General features: G+C 43.4%; 1 protein-coding gene and 1 long non-coding RNA gene across 16 annotated transcripts in view; one reads left to right on the top strand and one right to left on the bottom strand.

Moving 5' to 3' along the window:
- Positions 1–21,239, bottom strand: part of CADPS (calcium dependent secretion activator) — a 475,617-nt gene that overhangs the window by 281,741 nt on the left and 172,637 nt on the right. The gene's annotated exons all lie outside the window — the stretch shown is intronic.
- Positions 1,948–6,217, top strand: LOC122236689. The gene is made up of 3 exons (XR_006214884.1): positions 1,948–2,172; positions 4,207–4,266; positions 5,683–6,217. It is a non-coding gene; the product is annotated as an uncharacterized LOC122236689 (long non-coding RNA).

Here is a 21,239-nt window from a genome sequence, read left to right on the forward strand (position 1 = left end):
GCAGTGAATTCATTTTAACCAAGAACGTCTTAAGCTAGTTTCTCTTCCCTAATAAGCTGCACAGCGAGCGTGAAGTTGAGATTTCTCGGGCCCAGGTTCATATCATTCTTCCCTTGTTAAAGAAATTTTTAAGCATAAATGTATGCATATTTTACATATGATTTCTGTATGAACAAAGCTGCAAGGGAGAAACACACTGACCCAAGGAACCATCTGCAACAAGCTGTCAAATGGGATTCTTCCTGCTGTTCAGGAATTGGAGACACAAACTATAGGTATGTTAATACATACCCTCTGGGGTTTACTGAGAGCTGTCCAGCTCTGTCAGCTCAGATTGACCTGCTGGGTCTAATCATCATCTCATTGACCCTCCCCATCAGCCTTGCCCCATGGCTATAAAAGCAGAAGACCAGGAAAGGAAAGGAGAGGAACTGATAGAAAGAAAGAGAACCATCCGGGTTCCTTAGCAAGTGGCGATGGCCAAGACTTTTCTTTATTATCCCTTTAGGGCTACCCACTGCTCCTCCTTCAAGAAAATAACAGAGAGGGGCGCCTGGGTGGCTCAGTCAGTTAAGTGTCTGACTCTTGATTTCGGCCCAGGTCATGATCTCATGGTCATGAGACTTAGCCCTGCATCGGGCTCTGTGCTGGGGGCATGGAGTCTGCTTAAGATTCTCTCTCCTTCTCCCTCTGCCCTTCCACACACGCACGCTCTCTCTCTAAAAATTAAATAAATAAAAAGTAACAGAGAGACTGGGACACCTACAGGAAAGTGAGCATCCCATTTTTCCTGTGGAATGTTTGCTCTGCAGCCAACTGGTTGGCTTCATTTAGTTGAGCAGATCTAAAACACAAAGAGAAATGGAGGAAGACAGCACGATAGGGGGAGCACCCACAGCCTATTTGTACTACCACTATTTGCTGTGGCAAAGATGCCTGGTTTTTCATGGGCCAAGTGCACACTGAGAAAGGTAGCTGAGCTACAGGCATCCTGTTGGAACTTCATCATGGTGGGTGGATGCTGGTCCAGGGAACCTGCACAATAGGAGGCTCTGGAGTGGAGCCCTAGGGATGGGAACGGACATGTGACTGAAAGATAAGAAGCTGAAGAAGGTCTCTCTCATGAGAAGACCCCTCTGTATGACTAGGACCCAGAACCCATTTCAGATGTGCCCCGTCTAGAATGTTCCCACCACACTCGACTCAAAGTCAGTCCCTGCCATCTTTCCTCTGTCGGGCAGGACTCCCACTACATCCTGTCTTCCAGACTTCTTTCTCAAAGGCTCTCATAAAACCATGCGCTTGCCAGCACAGAATTCAGGTTAGTCTACAATTGTACATGCACTGGTGTGATTGCTGAGTGATGTCTGTTTCTCCATTATATTGTAAGTCCCATGGTTTTTGCTCCAGATGATAATCTGAGAGAAGAGCATAGAGCCTGGTCTGTTTGGTGCTTAAATTCTCGTGGAAAGAAAGAAGGGAATGAGCCTTCTGTACATAGCACTCCTGGTGGCCCTTTCTCATGGCATTTACCACTATGAACTTGGTATTATTATTATTATTATTATTATTATTATTATTATTATTATTAGGACATATATCAAATGATCCTACCAGACTAGAAACGTTTGAGGGCAGGAACCGGTTCCTCTCCTGATCTCCCATAAAACCTTAAAGAAAGTAAGAAATTGTGGGCACAGTTTTTGTTGTTTGACAAATCCACAAGAACAAAAACCTAGACTGGATTCTTCTTGTTCAGGGTTGACCCTGAGAGTCCCTACTATAAAATCTTGTTTTGAAGAACGGCGGTTCTTTAATCGCTGAATCAATGACTTCAATATGTCTACATGACCGGCAAAAATTCCTCTGCTCTGTTCTAAATTCTGTTCCAGGCTGACTGATGTAATAGGTAGGGGGGCACAAAGGGATGCTGCCTGTGGATGAAAAGAGGAAAGAATGACACTGTAGACCTTTTGTTCTCCAGAGGGAACTTAGCTGGGGGAAAATCATATCGAAAGAGACACACTATGTTGGCACCTGGAGAGGAATTAAAAAGTATTCATTGCAGGGCTGCCTTATTAACTAATGGATTCAAAGACAGTAAGAAGATAATCGGAAGAAACGCTAGTGAGCTATTTCTGGCAGCACAAGGGATGAAGGCAATTCTGAAAGGTAGAGGCTTCCTTCTTCAATAATTGAAATCCTATTTCACAGTCCACAGATTTTGTGGCTGTGCCTTGATGCCACAATAAAAGTATTTCTGGAATCAAGGAAAGAATTCAGCTTGCCTTTTTTTTTTTTTTTTTTTTGACGTTAAAGATAAGTGCAGGAGCTTTTTTTTTTTCTTTTTTCCCCTGCTGTTTATTCTACTTTAGCATAGGAAACCTATACCCCTAGGAAACTGGTGAATCACTAAATGACCAGAAAATGCCGGAACAGACCCACTCAGTCTCAGTTATGTGCGACACTTAAATCCTAAAGGAGCTTATGTGGGAATCCTTGCAAGGAAGCCCCGAGCACTGGGGATGTTACTTGTTCGTGACTGCCCATGTACTCCTCTGGAAGCGCTCTTCCCCCACTCTGAATGTTAGTGCTTCAGAAATCATCTCTGAAAACTGTTAGTGTCCAGTGAATCATAGGATTTTCAAACTAGTCCATTCTTATCCCCTCCCTCACTTTGCTGTTCAACAGAATTGGAAGCTGAGAGGTCAGAAAGCCAGTTTAATATTTCGCAATTCTTATTTAAGAACTCTGGACCTCTGGGAAAAAAAGGTTTCTAAAAGGGATTGTAATAGAGGCAGTTCATTCTTTCCTTCCTTCCTCTTTCCCTTCTTTCCATAAGTATTTATTGAATATAGGTTGTACCAGGCAATGTGGTAGGAGCTAGGCACACAATGATAAACATAAATGAACTAACTGGCCATTCTTTTGTGAAATGGATGACCTAATGAGGGATGCAGACATTAATTACGCACATTAATATGAACTTGCAAGTGGATTATTGCTCCGAAGGATGAGAACAAGATTATATGAAAGAAATTTGATCTAGGGGCTCTTGAGAACAAAAGGTTAAGCAAAGATCAAACTAGGCAGAGTGGAAAAACACATTTCAGACAGGCATAGTATATGCAAAGGGCCTGTGGCAGAAGAGAACTGGGAAGCAGATTCACATGTAGCTGGAGTACACGGTGAGGAGGGGAGTTAAAATAAAGCTGGGGAGAGATACAGAGGTCAAGCCATGCACGGGGTCATGGGAAGACTGTGAATGGGGTCTTGTGGATTATGGCAGGTTATTCCTCTTTATCCTAGAAGCAGTAGGAAAGCACTAGAAGTTTTAAAGCTGGAAGGTAGGGTGAGAAATACGGCAAGGAGGGATGAGAAACTCAAATTAGCATTTCATATGGCTTATATGGAGAGTGGATTGGAAGGGTTAAGGGTGAATGGTGCTGATGGTAGCCAAGTCCCCTAAATAAATACCAAGTGCCTACATTGGGCTCGGTGCTTTCAAGTGTCCCTAAACTTCTTTAATTGTGTTTACAATCCCATAAAGAAGGACTTTTCTTTTTAAGTTTATTTATTTATTTTCAGAGAGAGAGAGAGAGAGAGAGAGGGAGGGAGTGAGCGAGCATGAGTGGTGGGAGGGGAGAGAGAGGGGGAGAGGGAGAGAGGGGGAGAGGGGGAGAGGGAGAGAGGCAGAGAGGGAGAGAGGGGGAGAGGGAGAGAGGGAGAGAGGGAGAGAGGGAGAGAGAGAGGGAGAGAGAGAGAGGGAGAGAGAGAGAGGGAGAGAGGGAGAGAGAGAGAGAGAGAGAGAGAGAGAGAGAGAGAATCCCAAGCAGGCTCTGGGCTGTCAGCATAGAGCCCAACGCACAACTTGATCTCACAAATTGTGAAATCATGACCTAAGCCGAGACCAAGAGTTGGACACTTAACCAACTGAGCCACCCAGGTGCCCCAGAAAGGACTTTTTCATATTTAAATAAACTTTTAATTTTAGAATAGTTTAGATTTACAGAAAAGTTGCAAAGAGAGCACAGAGGGTTCCTGTATATTCCACACCCAGATCCCCCTGTTGTTAATATCTTGCATTACCATGGTGTATTTGTCAAAACTAATGAACCAATATTGATACATTATTATTAATTAACCTTCACAATTTATGTGGACTTTCTTAGTTTTTCCCCTAATGTTACTGTTTTCTGTTTCCAGGATCCCATCAAGGATACTGCATTACATTTTGCCTTTATGTTCCGGACTCCTTTGGGCCGTGTGAGTTTTTTGGGGCATTCCTTGTTTTTGGTCATCTTTGATTTTCTTTGATCATCTGTACAGCATTGAGGAGTAGTGGCCAGCTATTCTTTAGAATGTCCCTCAATTTGGGAATTTTATGATGGTTTCTGAGGATGAACAGCACATAAGTGAACAGTCATTCTCGACATTTATTGAGGGTACAAACTATCAACAGAACTTATCATGGATATCCACCTCGGTCACCTGGCTAACATAATGTTTTCCAGGTTTCTCCACTATAAAGTTATTTCCACTAGACCTCTCCTCTTCATACTGCTTTTTTGGGAAGCAAGTCACTAAGTATAGCCAAGTTTTTTGATAGTACTCCTTGAGTAGTATCTACAGAGTTATTTGGAATTTTTCTGCATGGGAGAGTTGTCTCCCATTTGTCTCTTCTCCTTTATTTATTTAGTCATTTATTTATTGCCATATGGACTTAAGGATATTTATTTTATACTTGACATTATAATAGCCCAACGTGGTATTTAATATGTTGCTCTAATTGCTACAGATTAGACCTTCAGGAGTTCTTTTTGTTGGCTCCTGTGTACTTTTTACATACATCCATTATTTTGTGGGTTTTCTTTTTAAAGCGATTTCTTAGTTTTGGGCAATATATAATGCTCCAGGTTCATCTTGTAGAAGGTCTACTCTACCTCTAGAATTAGTCATTTCTCCAAGGAGCCCTGGTTACTTTTACGGGAGAATTGCATTAGAAACCAATTTATGGGCATTAGATGTTCTCATTGCTGCTGGGGAAAAGGATTTTTAACCTCAATTCAAATGAGAGCACTAATGATTAGGAAGGTTAAGTGACTTGCCCAGTAAAGGACATAGCCAAGATTCAACCAAATGCCTTTCCTTCATTCTCCTTTGTAAGAACACTAAAGTTCATTCCACGCTTACCATTTCCCTCAGCGGCCCATGCACTTTGGGGAAAGGTGACCCTAGTCTCACCTCCAGGTGAGGGTCCTCCCTGGCTTAAGCCATTTAGCAGGTCCCACGTACCTGGCCATAGTGACCGTATAATGGACAGGATATCTTTCATAACATATACGCACCAGTTAGACGCAAGATGACATTCTCTAAAGGGTTTCTGGGTAAGAGAGGTCCTAACCTTTCTGAGAGAGATGCTGGGAGAAAATTCTCTCTTCCAGCTGGATGTAAGTGAAATTGTAAACACAAACAAACAAACAGACCTGTCTTTTTTGAGGATAAGATGCTGCAGCACGTGGCAAGAGAAACAGAAGGCGAAGACTTTGTTCCTGAACTCAGTAGTTTACAGCCAGAGTAGGGCATAAGCCCGTACACAGTTGAGGATTCTGCTACCAATTAAAGATGGTAGGTGATTCACCTATTCTTTTACTTATAATTCATAATACACTTTGCTTGCAGAAAAGAACTGGGTGGCTTCCAATAAGGCGTGGATGCAATAAACCTCTATAAACAAGGCTAAAAAGGACAAGAATTGGCTGAAAAACTGGCAATGATAACTTCACTCAAAAGCCGAGGCTAAGGAAACGTATTGAAATTGAGCACAAAATAGCACTCTGAATTCCTAATCGTGAAAGGCGAAATGAAGAAAGTGACGGATGACTTTGTTTTTATAATCAAATTACAACACTGCTCGTTCTGAGCTCTGAGAGGAGCGTGTCACTGGACAATCTGCAAAGGACACGCTGAACGCCATTAGGGTCGGCATCAGAGCGCGTGGTTTCACAATGCAGGGACATTCTTCATAAGACCATTTCTTATATCCACTCTCAATGAAAGCCAAGGGTATGAAGGAAAGTTCTGTGAAGGCTTCCAAAAAACCTAGGGTGAACTCCCAAGTGGGTAGCCTTTTAGGGAACTGGCTTGGTACGAGAGGACGTTCTAAAGAATCTCAAGGAATAAAATAGTTAACCTGTCCCTTGGCTTCTCCAATCAACTATCAGTTGTCTTCGTTTCATTTTTAACTGGAGATTCATAGCAGATAACCTGGACATGAAAACTGGCTTTGAGGTCAGCAGAGCATAGTTAAGAATTCTGACTGGAGTCAGAGACTTGAGTTGGGCTTCTCATTATTGTGTGTGTTTTATCCCCATTCATTGGTTTTCAAACTGTTCTACTGAGTCCTGGGGTCCCCTGCAGGTCTTGTAGGAGGAGGGCTGCACAGAGGCCTACGGTAGGCTCCAGATTTTCCACCCTCACCTCAGACGGAGCAGCTTTAGACTTTAATCCGTAAAATATTTCATTTGAAAAGAGGAGTCTGTTGCTAAAACAACTGCGTGGCAGTAACAAAATCTTTTTTTTTTTTTCTTTTAGAGAGAGAGCACGAGTGGTGGAGAGGGGCAGAGGGAGAGAGAGAGAAATTTAAGCAGGCTCCACACTGAATGTGTAGCCCTACGTGAGGCTCAATCCCATGACCCTGAGATCATGACCTAAGCCGGAATCGAGTCGGACGCTCAACTGAGCCACCCAGGCACCCCCAAAACCTCTTTTGACACTGATATATATCCATGTGCATGCAAAAGTCAGAGAAGTAGTGGGAATACAGATGTCAAAATGTTAACCGTAGTAGAGTCTCCAAATACGTTCTCTAACAAGCCCCTCCTCCCTCTATTCATGTGCCCCTCCTGATATAGCAAGTGCAATCTATTTCCTCTCTCTTGGAATTTGGGCTGGCTCTGTGACTGGCCTTGGCTATCAGGATGTAGCTCAGTTACACTCTGGTGCATCTGAGTCCATGCAAGGCATGGACTAGAAGCTTCTGTTTCCTGGCTCTTGGTGCCTAGTGCTGTGCTACGTAGAGCCCAATACACATGCAGAGGCCATAGAGAGAACTGGGGCACCCAGTGGAGACCGTCAGCATTAAGTGTAAGCCGCCTGAGTGAGCCACGTTCCATGTTCCAGCTTGGTGGATGTACAGATGACCACAAACCAGCTGATACCGCACAGAGAGAAGAAGCACCCGTCTAATCCCTGCCAACACGTGAAATCATAACAGATCATAAAATCGTTCTTCTTTTGGGGGATTAGTTTGTTATACACTCAAAGATAAATGAAACAGGGGTAGGTTGTTTTCTTCCATGTAGTTTTCTGATTCTTCAACATGTTATTTTGCAACAGACATGTTATTTAATCCCGTTCCTTATTTAAAAATGAACTACGGGGGCGCCTGGGTGGCTCAGTCGGTTGAGCGTCTGACTTCGGCTCAGGTCATGATCTCACGGTTTGTGAGTTCGAGCCCCACCTCGGGCTCTGTGCTGACAGCTCAGAGCCTGGAGCCTGCTGCAGATTCTGTGTCTCCCTCTCTCTCTCTCTCTGTCCCTCCCCTGCTCATGCTCTGTGTCTCTGTCTCAAAAATAAATAAACATTTAAAAAAAAGTTAGTAAAATGAGCTATAAATGTGTATAAGTAAAGAAATGGACATGTTTTGCCTTCATGATTACGTCCTTTGGCCAGTTTTTATAATCAATAGCATGGACACTGGCCACCAAGGCATGATGTGGTCACAGAGCAGAACAGAGCTAACCAAATCTCACAGGTATTAAAGTTAACCTCCCAACACACACACACACACACACACACACACACACACACACACACACACACACACCTGGCACATGTCTGATGAAGTATAAACATACCATAGTCAAAGTAGTGATAATGTTAACGTATAGAAGAGAAGGGGGGCTTCAAACTAGTCTAAACCTAACATTTCAGTTTAGGGGTTAGTATGTGAAATGACCCATTCACTTAGCTAGGAAGTGACAGTCAGGAGAAAACTACAAATAAACAATGATGCTAAGAGACTAAATTAACTGCATTCCAATGAATAAAAAAAGAAACCCCTATCTATTTCTGGCAAAGAGAAGAGCATTTTTACTTTTCTCTATATAACATTTCAGAAGCATAATATACCTGTGCCTTCTTATGGCATGGAAACAATGGCAAAAACAAAAAACAAAAAAAAAAACAACCAAGAACATTTATTCCAAGTTATTTCAGAAACTCAGGTTGGGGAGGAAGTCAGTGGATCAGCCGACATCTGCGAGCAGGAAAGTGTCTTTGGTTCCAAACAACGTAAATACATTTACGTGTTAACTGTGAACCTGATAGATATTTCTCTTCAATTTCTGAAGCTGTTGTGGGTTTTTTTTTTTTTTTTTTGCAATTGGAGTTAATGTATATTACAAGTCATAATGTAAGAAAAAAAGTGATTCATCTGCAGACAAGAAGAGGCAAATGAAGGCCCAGGTGTCATCATGGTGTATGCTTGAGGGTTTACCAAAAAACACCTTTTGTGTTTGCTTTCGTGAATGTCCTGTTTATGGAGTATATTTTGTAAAGTCACCTTTACCTATCTAGTATCGGTGGCTCATAGTAAGTGAGGTCCAACTTGGTATTTTATGTGTATTTCAAAATAACCATTGATTTAATCTTATGCAATTTGATAATACTTTTCACTTAGGGAGTGTCCTAGGATGCACTGGGTAACTAGGCAGGGATGGATTCTAAGCCATCAGGGACTAGTGAATTTGCGATCACTACACATCCCCTGTGGTCTCACACTCCTCTCCCTACAGAGGTGCCCAGGAGATGCTGGCCTCCTGTTAGCTCTTGGGGACACAACTGTGATAATGGTGGTGGCTGCAGGCAGCCACCAAGCAGCAAAACTGTAGCAGCTGTCACCACAGCCTGGGAACCGCCATCAGGAATGGGTTTCTTCCTTTATGGTCAAAGGCTTGGAGCTCCAAACAGCATGAGGAGCTTTATTTATGGCAGAGAAGAGGGATCAGCAGTCCTGTTTGTGTAGATTAGGGTTGAGGGGGGACTAAAATGGGGGCGGGAAGCTCTCCCATCTGTTCTTGTTTTTCTAAAGGGCTGATGTCAGTGAACAATTTAAAATGGCTAAAATTCCCCATTCACTGCCCTCAATATCAGTTTATCGGTTTTGAAATTCACACTGACCTCCTCGGGGAATCTGTGAAAAAGTCCCAAATAGGGCAGGAAATACTGCAAAGTGCCATCTCAATCGAGGAGAAATCATTTCTATTAATAGCCAGGGGCATTTTATTGGGAGACTGTTAATAAACTCTAAGGAAAAGCACTTAACTGTTGCCAACTAAAGGAATTTCTTCTCGTTTTTAATTAAATGACAAGAAGGTAAATAATCAGAAAGGGAGGACTGTAAGACCCTAGGGGACCAGGAATTTAGGGTCAGGATGGATTGGCTTGAGCATTTTCAATGTTCGGGAGCATGTATCATGACTACATCTTTCTGTTGCTATTATCCATTGTGCATTTTCAAATCTTGTCCTTCCAGTTCAACATGTGCACGAAGGGTTTTTATTGATGCTTCCCGGTCACCTTTCACATTGCTTTTTGCTTCCACCTTAACATGTCTATGGCAAAATCCCTTATTATTAGTTTTTTGGTTTTTTGTTTTTTTACCACTTACAAAGAACTTTCAAGGACATGATCTCACCTGAACTGCACAACTGTGCAGTAGGTGGAAATGGTAGGGCTGGGAAGCACTGAAATAATTCATACCCATTTTACAGTTGAGGAAACGGAGACCCAGAAAGGCAAAGAAAAACTCCCAAAGCAAATAATTCCTCTAACCCTGTCATGAACTCATTCAACAGCTGTTTAGTGACATGCTATGTCAGGTATGTCATTGCATTGGTGAGGGGCTCAAGCGCTGTGGTTAGAATATGCTTGGGAGTAGATATCAGGATTTAACAAAAATTTCCATCAGTTCATCAGGGTTTCTCAACTGCAGCACCACTAACATTTTGGAGTGGATAGTTCTCTATTGTGAGGTCTGACTTATTCATGGCAGGGTATTTCGCGGCACGCCTGGCTTCTACCCAATGGAAGCCACTGGTACCCTTCCCCCCACTGTGATCACCAAAAACATCTCTAGATAGTCACAAATGTCCCCTGGGGGCAAATCTGAGAACCAGGGAGAACTGAATTTTGTGGTCTTCAGTGCCTCATCTCTAAAACGGGTACATGTAGCAGTCTCTCCCTAATTGCACTGTAGAGGTTAAGGAAACGACTGGAAGTCATCAGAACGCAGGAGATGTTTCTGTGTTATTATTCCTGTTCAGATCGTCCAATATTTATGTTGTGCCCACTGCGTGCCGACGCAGACAGGAAGGTGGAGGCAGATTCAGGCCTAACTTCTAGGCCGTGCCTCCCACATACAGTGCTCTGTTTTCTCCACTGGCTGGCAACTCTTCTAAGCTCCCACCCAGCCAAGTCTCATTTTGTTCTTGGTCTCACCATCTGTAAACATCTTGTCCTAGTTTGTTACCATCTCTTGCCATCTAAGTTGTAAGGAAGCTTTCAGGTTTGGAAAGGTTTTTCTCAGGCTGACATTTTAGAACTCGCCATGCCTGGGCTTCGTGTTATCTTGCTCTCCGATCTCGTGATCAACCCAACAAAGTCCATCAGTCCTTGATGTCTGTCATCAGAAGGAGCTGGAGATACGGTAATCCACTGTCCCCAAAGTGTCCGTGTGAGCAGCGAGAGGTGGTATGGGAAGAGAAATGAAGTTGACAGTGTGAGCAATTTTCTCTAAATGAGCCCCAGAATGTTGTTATTCTAGAATGTGAATGACAGTGTGACAAATAATTTTTTTTTCACTTTCTTTGTTACTAGGCTGTGATCTGACAGCTTTCAAGAGTTTTAGTGATATTTATTTGTAGAAAAATTTCCTAGTTCTAACAATGAATACTTCTTGAATAAGGAATGGCTGACGTTTGATTTTTCTCTAAGCCATATTTTCTCTAAGCAAAGCAGTGCAATTAATTTTTCCATGTCGCACCTGAGCTGAAAAGAAAAAAAAAAAGATAGCATTCCTCTATTCCATTGTTTTCTACCATTACCTTAGGGGGCTTATAAACAGTTTCTCTATAATAGGAAATGTGAACCTAAAGAGACTGTATATGATGAACTTTAAAATCATAACGTAAACATAATTAAGACATAATGCCAAGAGAATAGAATGTCATCTTGAGGTGATGACCTCTAACTGCTGTAGAAGTATGGAAGGAGAAGAAAACTGATGTCCAGAAATACAGATTGGGTATTAGCCAAGACCTTCACTTGAATGTCATTGCCCTAGGGCTCCCTGAGTGATAACTGAATCATTGCTTTGTAAAAAAATATGGTCGATTCTCCATCATTCTCAGGAGAGGGAATGTAGGGCATTAAACAAAACACAACATATTAATTTGTATTTGGATGACGTATTTGCATAATCCTTTGGACATGAGTGTACTTGACATTATAGAATTTCTTTCTGCTAAGTCGCCAAAATTTATCAGACCCTAATCGTAATCTTTCAAAGCCTTAGATTTGGCTTCCGGTTGGTGAATCACTTCAGGCAGATGTGCTAATAGCTTTGCAGGTCGTCTTTCCCAGGAAATACATTTCCTTTTTTTTTTTTTAAGTTTTATTTATTTTGAATGAGAGAGAGAGAGAGAGAGAAGGAGAGGGGCAGAGAGAGAGAGGGAAGGAGAGATAGAATCCCGAGCAGGCTTCACATCCAGCCTGGAGCCCAACACAAGGTTCAGTCTCACAACCGTGAGATCGTGACCTGAGACAAAATCGAGCTGGCTGCTCAACCGACTGAGCCACCCAGGCGCCCCTACATTTCCCTTCTAGTAACAGGAAAAGCTTCTAGAAAGAAGTAGCTCCTAAGGTGGGCGGGGTGGGTAAGATTTCAAAGAGTGGCAATGGGAGATGAAATAAGATGGCATTCTAGGTGGAGGAAACAGTATAAACAAAGCTCACAGCAAAGTTTAGAAGGATGACAACTAGGTTGGTTTGACCATAGGGAAAGACCGGTAGAGAAGAATAACATATTTTAGCTGGAAAGAGTACTGATTCTTCCTTAGACTGGAGTCCCAAACAGGTTCTTTGTTTGCCAAGTTTAGAGTAAAGATGGGCTTTGATTGTCTCGAGCAATACACACACACACACACACACATCTAAATTGACTTTTAGCTTCTTCTAAAAATCTGAAAGATCTGTCGGCAATGGGCCTATGATCCTGCTGGAGCTGGTGCTAATTAGCAGCTATCCTCATTAAGGAGGCATTCATTCTCCAGTTGGCCAAAGTCCTCACCATTCCCTATTTGAGTTCCCAACACACCGAGGGAAAATGGAAGTTGTGATTTATTGTTGAATTTTTCTTATGGTAGAGAATCATAATCTCCGATAAAATGCAAGGTTGTACTGTTCTTAGAGTAGGTTGTATTTGTTCTTACACTGAGGATCGTAAACAATAAATTTGAATTTTCTTACACCAAACTCATTCCACTCGTTTCCATTGACTGTCAGCACTTGAGATGATGACCCCTGCTTTAAATCGGGGAAGAATTTAAAAGATTTTTGGGGTAGGCAGTGACGTGATCAAAAGTATATTAATTTGGGCATGAGAAACCACACAAGATGGAAAACAAAGAGTGCTCAAAGACAAAGAAGCGAATTAGCAGTTGTCGATAGCACCAGAAGCTCAACATCACGAGGGTTTGAAGCAGGCTAGGAGCACATGGATTGGACAGTAACCGAGAGGTAGGGGTTAAAGGGATGGTATTTTGTGGTTCTTATTTTTAGCTTCCTTAATATATAACTTTAGAAATCAGAAAGCTGGAGGGAGGCTGGGTGGCTCAGTTAGTGGAGGCACCAACTTTTGATTTTATGTCTGTGAGGGTCCACTTCCTAGTTCACAGATGACCATCTTCTCGCTGTGTCCTTACATGTCAGAAAGGACAAGGGAGCTCTCTCGGGTCTCCTTTATGAGGCCACTAATCCCATTCATGAGGGCTACGCCCTCACGACCTAACCCCAAAGGGCCTGACTCCAAGTGTCATCGCTTTGGGGACTGGGTTTCAGCACATGAACTTTGGCAGGGAGGACACAAACATTCAGTCTGTGGCAAAGAGTCGTGAGGATGCCACCAAGGAGTCAGAGAGGGAGTAGCCAGCCAAAAGGAGTAAAATCAAGAGAGCAAAGCATGAGAAATGGCAGGAAGCAGAGAAGTTTGAGATGGAAGGGTATGACCTGTGGTGTCAGTACTTTTCCCTGAGGTGGGACCAGTGAACGGGAGGACTCCACGAAGGTGACGCCAGAACCAGAGGGGTAGAGGAGAGAGTGGAGGAAGGTTATGTTTAATAATCTATTAAATGACTTACATAAAGGCTTACTCACCAGAGTTTATGAGTATCAGAGGATAAGAAGTAGAGAGTACAGAAGCTAAAGGATCAGAAAGAGTTGTTTTAAAGCATCCAGGACATTTACTAGAACATTATTACAGGGAGTGACCAGTCCTTCTCGTGGCCATCAGTGACGCTCGGAAATCAGGCATACAAACATCCATTTTTTTTAAAATGAGAAAATTTGTTTGGGACTGTGAGTGGATGTTTGGCTTTTGTTTTATAAATCCATCCTGTCGTTTTCGCATCAACCATGTGAGCCTCTCAAACCACGTTCACATTTCTGCATGATACAGAAGATAATGTGTAGGGTGGAAAGCTGTTATTTCTTGCTTGTCCTACAGTGGTATCCTCTCCTCTGGAAATAGTGCACTACATTTCCTTTAGTGAACTACCACACCCTAATTTCATCTTGTTCTGGTGGAACAGCAGTCTCAAACAAGGTATGGCCTTCCCACCCATTGTCCCCATTCTCCTGTGCGGGCCAAAACATGGGCATAAGGTGCTATAAAGCCAAGCAGACTCTCCCCTGAGAACCTTCATCATAAGCAGAGGTGAGCAAGGGGCAGAATGAAGCTGGAGTTGTGTCATTCAGATGGCAGCACCTTGAAGACACTGCCCAACTGCACCTGCTGCTGTTACCCTCAGAGGTGTCCTGTTCTTGTCATTGCTGAGGTGGGAACTCAGCCGTGCCCTAAAACGAAATGCTGCTGTTTCAGTTAGCTGGGACCAGTTTAAGTTGCTTGCTACCCAAGTATTCTCATGGCTAATATCTGTTTAAGGAGACCCTATTGGTGAATTTTACCAACGATAAGATGCCGTAGCTCCAGATGAGCGACCTGGAGATTTGCATGATTAACTATAAACATGAACTAGAAACATACCATTACCAGTAGCTGCCATCAGAAATCCTCTGTGAGACGCTCTCCTCTGGCATTGTGGGAGCAGGACCAGCGTCTCTTCTTCACTGCTATAACACCAGCGCTTGGAACGGAACCTGGCACACAGTAGGTGTCATGCCGTGGAGGAGTGGCCATATACAGCCTTAGGACCTCACTGCCATCATGGCAGTCATGCAGAACTTTACATCTTCTTCCTCATAACGCTCCCCCAAGGTGACAAGCAGGTGCCTTTCTTTATGGACCAGGAGACTGAAACTCAGTCACTAAATAACTTTCTAAGGCCACAGGGGATGTCAGTGCCTGACTCGGCAATAAAATGCAGCAGCTCCAGAGGCCATTCTCATCTTTGTATATATTAAAAGAAGCATCTGAGCTGTCTCTCTGTTCACTGTAGCATTGCAGTGAGCCAAATTCTACCCACCACATTCTGGTTGGTACCTATCAACCTCGCTGGGCCCTGGACCTTCGGGCTGCAGGCTGGAAATCGAAATCCACAGACTGGACTACTGCACGAGTCAGAGAGAAAGCAAGAGTGAGAGCAAGAGACAGAGAATCCCACCTGCCTTGTTACAGAATTTCTCAAATGCATAACCACCTGCACACAGAGTAAAACACACCTCAAAAGTGATTCTTCCCAAAGCAGCCAGTAATGGTATTTCCTCTAATGGAAGTCCTTGGGTTAAGATAGCAAATGAATAGAAAGCATGATCCTTTTGACAATGTGGTCTTCTCTTTTGAAATGTATATCTAAGTCCAGATGCACATGGATTTTTTTTTAATATAAACATTGTCACGTAGTATCCATCATCTGAAATTCTTAACCCCACTGTCTTTATAAAACCTGCCAAGGCCACGCCTTTTAGAATATGGATGATGGCATATTAGACTAGCTTGCCAAACTCTAGTATGTATCAGAATTATCTGAGAGTTTGAGAAGAAATATAGATGCTCAGAACTCATCCCAAATCTTCAGATCAGAACTTCTAAGGCAAAGGGTTCCTGCACTTTTGCCTGACTTCAAAGAAAATTCTTATGTTCAACAAAGCATAGGAACCACTAGGCAGAAAGGAACCATCTGATCCCGAGAAGACAAATACCTGGCACACTTACTACCACATTTTTCTTCTGCATCATAACAGACATCACTAATTCATCTCTGCCCTCTTTCTCATCGAGCCACGAAATTGCTGACCACAGCTACAATGTGATCAGAGTTGGCTCAGGAGATAAACCTATTTGTTGGCTCAGGAAATAAAACCCACATTTTGTTCTAGTCTTATGAAAATGAGTCGGAACCAGTAGGCCCACATCCTGTTGGCCTATTGTAAACATGAACCTGATTGTGTAAGGATGTCATTCTTTTCTTTTTATTTAAAAAAATTTTTTTAATGTTCATTTATTTTTGAGAGACGAGAGAGACAGAGTGCCAGCAGGGGAGGGGTAGAGAGAGATAGAGACACAGAATCCGAAGCAGACTCCAGGCTCTGAGCTGTCAGCACAGAGCCCAACGGGGGGCTTGAACTGACGAGCCATGAGATCATGACCTGAGCCAAAGTCAGACGCTCAACCAACTGAGCCACCCAGGCGCCCCTCTTTTTTTTTAAACTGAGGTATAATTGACAAAATTGTAATGCATTTCAAGTGTACGATGTGATGATTTGATCTACACATACATTGTAATAGGAACCCCACCAATGAGTTAATTAACGCAGCCATCACCTCACATATTTACATTTGTTTTGTTTGTTTTCATGAGACCACCCAAGTTCTACTCTCTTAGCAAATTTCACCCATACAATGCAGTATTATCAACTATAGTCACCATGTGATACACTGGATCCTTACTAGGGGCGGGGGATATGGAAATAAGGAGAGGCTGCTGAAAGGGCACAAACTTTCAGTTACAAGATGAATAAGGCTGCCATGCTTTTTAATTCCTAAGGCTGCCATCTTGTTCCACACCACCATGATCGCTCGCCAGGACTGTCTATTAGCGTTCTACTTGGTCTCCCAGCTTTGAGTCTTGGCCCCTGTACTACAGTCTCCACATACAGTTGCAAGGAAGCTTTCTTCCCTTTTACATAACAAAATCTGTTGGTGATTTTATTAAGAGTATATTGAATTTGTTAATTAATTTAGGGAGAGTTGATGTAATGTACACAATGTTTATAATGTAAAGGTCATCATGTCATACTCAGATTAGGACACATCAATGTCTCTTCTCACTTGTTTCTAGAATAATCATAGCCTCTCATAGATGGTCTGATCTCTACTAACTTGTCTAATGGCTCCTCCCCCCTCACCGAATATTTTTTGCCCCATTTCTGAAATATCAAGTGTTTACCCATCCTGTAGTCCTACACTTCCTCTTTTTTCTGTCAGAGATACTCAGCCCCTTTATGTTTCCATACTGGTTCCTCCGTATCATTCAGATCCCAGTTTAAATTCACCTCCTCAGATCAAGAGGTCCTCCTGATCACTTTATCTAAACTAGTGCTTGTTACCTCCGGCCCCATTGTTCTTCATCTCATCAATCTGCTTGTCTCCCCCTGGGCATCCTGATAAGCCAGGATACTTTTGCGTATTCACTTGTTTTAGTTTTTTACTATCTGTTTCTCACCCTAGGCTCAAGCTACACTCTATAAGGACAGGGACAGATGTGTTATTCTCATCAGTGTTATCCCCAGCACTTGGCATCATGCTTGGCACAGGGAAGACTCTCAACACATATTTGATGAAGAAACGAATGGGGGGAAATATTCAAAATTCCATTTCCCTCCATTTCTACCACCAGGAGGAGCTATCAGGAGAATACCCAATTTTCTTCATTTGCCATTTCAGGACCACAGCTGCTAATTTATGTTCATCAGTTCTAATATGAAATGCATCCACATTTCATTCATGTTTCATGTGATGATCCATCAAAAGACAACCACAGGAGGAGGCTATCATTGATGAGGTGGACAAAAGCACATGTTCTGTCCATGTCAATCAGCTTCTTCCCCCGGCTACAAATGCGCACAGTGGCCATGGTGGCAGGGATAAATGCTGCACATGGCTCAACAACCGTGCACTTTCCCTCATCAAGGCTAACCTGGCTAATGTTACTGCTGAGTGGCTAATCTCACAACAGCAGAGACCAACACTGAGTCCTTAACATTACGCCTGAGAGGACCAGCCAGCCACCAGGGAGCAAGTTGACTATATTGGATCTTTCCATCATGGAGGGAACAAAAATTTCTTCTAACTTGATGTACATATATTGTGGATATGAATTCTTCTCTGCCCATGTTATACTGCCAGCACCAACATCCGCCGACTCCCAGAATGCCTGATCCACCATCAGGATGTTCCGCCCCAGCACTGCATCTGAAGGAGGAACTCATTTCACAGCAGAGGGAGGAGAACAACGGATTCCTGCCCGTGAAATTAACACATCTCACCACATCACCTTACCCCTTATCTGGAAGGCACTGACCTAACTTATAGCTGGAATGGCTTACAGACTCAACCTGTAAACCTGTTTTTTGTGCAGGAGTAGGTACCTGAAAAGAATGGGGTTCTGTCTTATAGAATGTAGTAGATGCTTTCTATCAGAGAGTGATATGGTGTGGTTTCCCTCAGCACCAGAATCCAGGGAGAAAATGGGGCTGTCTCCTCTCACTGTTACTCCCCCACAGCCTGTTTCTTCCTGTCCTGGAACTTTGAGTTCTGCTGGTTTCCAAGTCTTGGTTTTTAATTCCCCTCAGTCATTTTATATGAGTTTGTTAGAGGTTAACTTTATAATTTAGTCTTTATCTAACAGAAAACACAGACGAGACTGTGGTTGAATTTTACTAGGAATTAACAGAGCCCGGAGATGGATATGATGACTGGGGTTTTGTATCCCTTCATTTTGGGGAGAAGATGAGGATTTTTTTTTTTTTTGTATGAAGGATCATTGCATCTTGTGAGATGGAAAGAGCATAGTTCTGTTATCGTACAGAAATCAGAATCATAGAAGAGTGCATTTAGGTGTTCGATACCCGAAGAGGTGAATCAGGCCAATAATTAAGAGAACGTCCCTCAGCTCTAATCCAATTCTACACTCTGCTGTGTGATGCCGGGGCCGCGAGTCTGCAGACCCTTTTTTCTGCTTTGCCAGCTGCACCCTATGAGGTTCTGCCAGCAGCGGGAGGCTGCAAGGTGGAAGAGGGAGAAGGTACTTGCTTCCTCCTGTTGCTGCCTTTACCGTGAGTCGCACTCCAGCAAAACATCTTCTTCCTGGCAGCAACGGTGCCTTCTCTCAGCAGCTGCCGAACCGTGTGCGACATGTTCAACACAGGCAGAACCCATCTCCTCCCCACACCTGAGCTCCTCTGAGTTCCGACCTCAGAGACACCAGCATCGGCATCGAGGACCCTCTGAGCGGCAGCTCTGTGCGGCCCCTGCCCTTAGGCTTCTAAATCTGCATAATTTTAACCCATTCTCTTTGTTCCTCCAACTCTAGGGGTGCTGGATGCTCCCGGCGGCCACTGTTTCTTTCTTTATTTTTTATTTCTTTTTACCTTTGTTGATTTAGAGACAGAGAGAGAGCATGAGCAGGGGAGGGGCAGAGAGAGGGACAAAGAGAGAATCCCAAGCAGGTTCCATGCTGTCAGCGCGCAGCCTGATGCAGGGCTCAAACCGCGAACAGTGAGATCATGACCTGAGCTGAAACCAAGAGTCGACGCTCAACTGACTGTGACACCCAGGCGCCCAGCAGATGCTGTTTCTATGAGACCTTAAGGTTTTTTTTTTTTTTTTAATGTTTATTTATTTCTGAGACAGAGAGAGACAGAGCATGAGTGGGGGAGGGGCAGAGAGAGAGAGGGAGACACAGAATCCGAAGCAGGCTCCAGGCTGCGAGCCGTCAGCACAGAGCCCGACACGGGGCTCAAACTCACAAACTGTGAGATCATGACCTGAGCCAAAGTCAGTCGCTCAACTGACCGAGCCACCCAGGAGCCCCTTAAAGTTTTGTTCTTTGTTTTTTGTTTTACCTTTGCAGTTACTTATTTAACAACTTTATAAATAGCTAGTCATCTTTTCTATTAAATCCTCTCTGCTCAAGTAATTGGCCAGGTTTCTGTCTCCTGATTGGCCCTGACTGATCCAGGCAGACAGAGGAAGAGCAGTGGGTACTGTCACGGCCTGGCAGAGCAGGTCTCGGCCTTGCGTACAGGGCAGGTGACAGCGAAAGGAGGGTCTCCTGGCAAAAGGCGTCAATTTCCTTAGTGAAACAGTATGGGTATGGGGTGAAAATCCTATCAGAGACAGGGAAGGCAGATACAGCCACCTAGAGGCAGAACAGCCCATACTCATTAGCATTGCACTGTGAAGACAGGGGCCACACCTCTGTCTTTGTGCAGGGGTGAAGAGAGGCGTCCCCATCAATCGGGCGTGGGCGTGGGGCACAGGGCTGACTGACCAGAGCAGCGCTCTGTGCATGTGAGAGTGTTCTGATGGATTATATTCTCAGGGCACCTCTCACTGATATCCTTGAATGTGAAAACTGACATCGTATAATATATGTCGAACGTAAGTACAAGGCTTTAGAGCTTATAACCCATTTTTATAGATTATCTGATTTGATCCTTACACAAACCTTCAGAGAGATAGCAAAGCAGTCAAGCGCCTGGGCTTTGAAGACGCAAAGACTTAGATTGGAATCTTGGCCACATCACTTCCTAGTTACGGGATCATGGGTAAGTTACTTAAATGTTCTCCTCCTTCGTTTCCTTTTCTTCAAAAACGGAGACCCTAACATCATCCACCTCATAGGGCTGTTCTAATAGCTAAAGGGAGAGAAAGAATACCAAGCATTTGGCACATTGCCTCATAGGATGCATTTTCAAAATGCATGCTATTATATCTTGGACGAGGAAAGAGGGAATTGAGAGATGAACTGACCCACCAAAGTCACTGAGTGGTGACATCAGACCTCATACTTGTCTTGGATTCAAGTTTCTTCACACTTTTTATCAGCTGCACAGTTCTTCTGGAAGCCCCCTGCAAGCGGCCCAGGCCCCTGGCCTACCCAGGTGTGCCCTGTGCAGCAACATTCACACGGGGTTTCTGATGTGTCAAATGGAGCAATGGGACCCTCTTTCCTCATGAGTATCAGCTAGTCCTAGCACTGATCCAGTGTGGGTGTGATTCACGGCTCATCTCTTCACCCTGCTGGGCCTCAGTTTCCTCAGGTAGGGTGGCCATCTCCTATATCGGCGGATCTTCTTAACTCTGGCTGCACTTTGGCATCACCTGAGGAGTTTTTAAAAAAAAATACTGATATCTGGGTTCTCACCCCCCAGAGATTCTGATTCAGTTGAAGTGAGCTGTGGCGTAGCCATTGGTCATTAAGAAAAAAAAAATCCTTGAGTCTACTGTAAAGCCAGGGTTGATAAACTTTGTCTAGATAGAGAGTTGACAAATGACAGCCCATGAGCCAAATCTGGCCAGTGGTCTGTTTTTATAAATAAAGTTTTATTGGAACACAGACACACTTGTTTGCTGGCGTATTGTCTCTGGCTGCATTTGTGGAATCACGGCAGGGCTAAGTGGTTGCAACAGAGACCATATGGCCCATATAGTCTAAAATGTTTATTAACTGACTTCCTATAGATAAAGTTTGCCAATCCCTTATTCTAAAAGTCTGATTTCTATGGGTCTTCTGCCTCTACTATACTATGGATCCATGATTCCTATATGGTAAATTAGATAATACAGTCAAACTGGAGAAGTGACTTTCAAACTTTTTAGACCACTATCTAGAGTAAGAGATACATTTTATATCTGTGGGTGGTTTTAAAAATGT

The sequence above is a fragment of the Panthera tigris genome, chromosome A2, assembly GCF_018350195.1.
Source record: "Panthera tigris isolate Pti1 chromosome A2, P.tigris_Pti1_mat1.1, whole genome shotgun sequence".
Lineage (NCBI taxonomy): Eukaryota > Metazoa > Chordata > Mammalia > Carnivora > Felidae > Panthera > Panthera tigris.